Genomic DNA, 4,600 nt, shown 5'->3' with positions numbered 1-4,600 from the left:
AAGGACACTTGACTTTATTAATGACCACTTGAAAGAAATATATGATACTTTTTCTGAAATAAGAGTCTTGGACACAGGAACTGTAATCTCTGTGTTGTGTGCTTTCAGCTGCCCAGATTGAGAATGTTGGGCTGCTCAACCTTTCTCTCAAGCAGGCTGTCCACTTGGCCCTTTAATATGACTCTAATATGACTCTCACTGGCTTTCACCTGTTTCATGACATTATTCTCCCTCTCAGCCATTCAGCACTTGAGAGATTCTTGAGGTATCCATGGAAATGAGTTAACAAACTTTCCTCAGTGGCATTATCTCTGATCCTGTGCACAAGTGACTTTTTCTTTTGAAATCCAACAAGCCTTTGTCTCATCCCTTTATCCAGATCTCACAACTTTATGCCTGTTTGCCTCTGTGACAATGTCAAATAGGAAATGAAACTTTCATGTTTATTTTATTGGACAGCTTCCTACTTATGGAAGTTTCAAAATGATATGGGATAAAGGAGATGTACCAAATGAAAAGGTGGTCTCCTACTGTGGTCTTTGATCTGAAACTTCCTAGGCTATGACTTCAAACTGAGCAGTTAGTTGAGTACTCACTAAAGGACCTTTACATTATTATTGATATAATAGGCTTGCAGTGGCTTGGGTTCTCTGTGCTATTTTTTCTTTAAGAGAAGTGAAAAGAGAAGGAAACCTGGTAATTCCTGGGAATTTTTGGCTGAAAGAGTGAAGATCAGTTGGTGTAAATGGAGAACTGAGGGGAAATAAACTATTTGACATCTGGTGTTGTTTCACACTAGTGATACCAACCCTCTATGAGCAGGGTTTCCTTGGCAGATCTAACTGGAAGTGAAGGTGTGTCCTAATCAGTGGTCAATGAGGAACCCTCCTTATTCTGAGGCTTACAATTAAAACTGGGCCTTCAGGACCAATACAATTGGCCCCTGTTATATGACTAGGACACAAGAGCAGCTATGTTTCCTGCTGTGATCCTCCAGAAAAACCCTCTAAATGTAGTTTAGTGCCAGGACTGCTTGTTCAGAGGTGTCATCTGAGCTCATTGGGTCTGAGATAAGCTGGGTAAGTACTAGTTCATGGCTAGGATTTTCTGCTACATAATGAGTTCCTGGAAAGCATTGCTCACACAGTAGAACTCTACCCTCCTTTTGTGCAATCTTTCTCCATGTTAAAGTCATCATAAGAGTGGTCAACATATTTTTACTGATTATGTGATAATTTCATATAATATACATTGCAGACTTTTTCCAGTGATCCCAGGTTCAAATCCTAACCATGTGTCAAATTTTTTTCTTTAAAATACCTCAATTGAAGTATGTGTTGTTCATATACTCACTGGAACATGATCAGAGTCTTAGTACCAATTTCCTTAAAAGAAAAAACCAACTAAAAACAACTAAGCTTATCATTGCCACACCCTGACACCATCTGCAAGAAGAAACCATCAGTCCTGATGAGCTCTGTATTTCATCACATTGATCACAGTTTTTCTTATGTATTTATTTACTGAGATTCTTTCACATTGTATTCCCTGTACTGACCTTCCCATCTTCTCCTTCAAGTCCCACCCCCCCCTTTTAAGCCCCTATACCCTTTTTCTTAGTTCCCTGATTCCAGAGGAAATGCTCCTCCTTCTATCTTACCTTAGCTTAACAGGTCATATTAAAGCTGCATGCCTTTCTCTGCCATCTGATTAGGACGGCATTGTTCTCCTTTTGTCCTCAATTCTTCTGCTTATCACACTATTTCTGCCTCCTGTCCTTCAGACTTCCCAGAGCTCTGAGGGGAGGCAGAATTTCATAGGGAAATCCCATTTAGAGGTGGGTGTTTTAAGGTCCCTCTCTGCAAAATATCAGACAGTGGGTCTCTATGCATTCCCATTTCATGCAGAAGGAAACATCTCTGTGTGTACAAGAACATGGCACTGATATATCAATTGAGTGCAGAGAAAAACATATTTTAATAACAACACACTGGGTTGCTTGAAATTTTTCTTAGCATGGGCTTGCCCAACAATTCAGTTAACTGACACCCAATGATAGACTTTCTTGGTCATAATAGATTCCCTATGGGAACTTTATCCCCCACTATTAGGAGAACTCCTAAGAAGTGAATAACATACCATATTTTTCTTTCTGCATTTTAGTTTCTTCACCAAGGATGATTTTTTTTTCTGGTTCCATCCATTTGTCTGAAAGTATCATGATGTCATTTCTTAGCTGAATAATACTCCGTTATGGGAATATTCCACATTTTTCCCAAAGGAGATTGTCTGTCCCATTCTTTAGATCTTCCTGCCACTTGAGCTTCAGTATGAAAAGCTCTCAGTTCTGCTCAAGGACTACAACAGGTTGACTGCTTTGGTGACTTGACATCAACCATGGTCTCTGTAAATATATGAGCAAGGTCCTAATTAAACACTTTTTGTTCAAAGAGTTGCCTTGGTCACTAAGCATTTTTCCAGTAAGTAATTCACTGACTGATGACATTTCTGTGCATTTAACAAACAATAATGGAATCTGTCATAATGTGAAAGTCATGTGACTTTATTAATCTGCACTTAAATGAAATATATGACAATTTTCCTGAAGTAAGAGTCTTGGACACAGGAATTGTCATCTCTGAGTTGTGTTCTTTCAGTTGCCAGATTGGGGAATGGAGGGCTACACAGCATTTCTCTCAAGCATGATGTCCATTTGGCCCTTTTAATAAGTGGCTCTTGAAACTATTACTAGCTTTCATCTTTTGCACGAAATTATTCTCCCTCTCAGCCAATCTGCACCTGAGAGAATCTCAAAGTTGCCATGGGGATGAGTAAACAAATTTTCCTCAGTGTCCAGTATCTCTGATCCTGTGCACAGGTGTCTTTTCTTGTGAAACTGAATAAGCCTTTATCTCATCCCTTTATCTTGATCACACACCTTTACTCCTGTTTACCTCTGTGACAATGTCAGGTAGAAAATGAAAAGTTAATGTTTAATTATTTTGCTTCCTATGTAGGGAACTTCATATTGATATGGGATTAAGGGGAATATACCCAATGACAACATGGTCTCCTACTGTGGTCTTGGATCCCTTAAAGAAAACTGAGTTCATCCTTGCTGCACCCTGACACTACCCCCCAAAAGAAGACATCATCCCTGAAAAGCTCTATACTTCATCACCTTGATCACAGTTTTTCTTATGTATTTATTTATTATGATTTGTTTACATTGAATCCACTCTGTTGCCCCCATCACTCATCTCCTCCCAGTCCCTCCCACAAACTTAGGACATTTCTAAAGTTCTGTGATATTCGAGGTCCTCCTCTCCCTTCTATCTGCCCTCGTTATCAGGTGTCATAATGGCCTGCCTGCGGCATGGCATCATCTTCCTTTGCAGTCTGAATCTCAGGGTTTAGTTCTCCTTCTGTCCTCAATATTCTCTAACTATGATACTCTTTCTGCCTTCTCTCCTGCAGGATTCCCAGAGATTTGCTGGGAGGGAGAATTTCATAGGGAAATCCGATTTAGAGCTGTTGTTTCAGGGTTTCTCTCTGCATAATATAGGACTATAGGTCTCTGTATGCAATCATTTGATCCAGAAGGAAGCATCTTTGTGGATGCAAGAGCATGGCACTGACTATCACTTGAGGGCAGAGAGCAACATATTTTAATAATAACAGCCTGGGTTGCTTGAAAATTTCTTTAAGATGCCCTGGCCCCTGAATAAAAAAATCTGCCACCCAATTTCCCTAGTGGAAGACTGTCACAATAGATGGCCCATTGAAACTTTATACCCCAATATTAGGAGACCTCCTAATAAGTGAATACATACTATATTTGCAATTCTTCATTTTAGTTTGTTCACCAAGGATGATTTTTCCTGGTTCCATCCATTTACCTGAAAATATCATGATGTCAGTTTCTTAGCTGAATAATACTCCATTATGGAAATATTCCACATTTTCACTGAAGGAGATTGTTTTTAGACCATGGAAATTGCTGTTAATTTAATCATTCATTGTATTGAATGACAAACTTTCAGGATAACTATGTTCTTTTAGCCTAGAAGTACCTCCATCTTCTTTCATTTCCTGATGATGTGAATTGTAATGCCTTCTTGAAGCTCATCTATTTACATGTTGAGTCTCTGTGAGGAAATGTCTGAGAAGGGTTAAGAAGGTGTGCTTTGAGGTTGATATGCCAATGAAAGTGACCAGACAGAATGGAGTCTCTGTCTCTAGGTCTCTGTCACTTTATAACTTTTTTTCCATCAGTCTTGGTCTCCCTCTTTCTCTGTCTCTCTAGTTCTTTACCTTTTTGCCTGCCACTTGTGTTTTAGTATGAAAAGTTCTTAGTTCTCCTAGAGGACTGCAACACGATAATTGCTGGCTTGTATGACATTCTGAAGGGTCTCTGTAAAAATATTAGCAAGGTCCCTATTAAACATTTTTTTGGTCAAAGGTTTGCCTTAGTCAAGGAGCATTTTCCCAGGAAGTAATTAACTGACTGAGGACATATCTGTGCATTTAACCAATAATAATGGAATCAGTGACAATGTGAAACTCATATGTCAAGGACATATGGCTTTATTAATGACAA

This window comes from Meriones unguiculatus, assembly GCF_030254825.1.
Source record: "Meriones unguiculatus strain TT.TT164.6M chromosome Y unlocalized genomic scaffold, Bangor_MerUng_6.1 ChrY_unordered_Scaffold_25, whole genome shotgun sequence".
In the NCBI taxonomy this organism is placed as follows: domain Eukaryota; kingdom Metazoa; phylum Chordata; class Mammalia; order Rodentia; family Muridae; genus Meriones; species Meriones unguiculatus.
The sequence above is the reverse complement of the archived record's forward strand: the minus strand, read 5'-3'. Positions refer to the sequence as shown.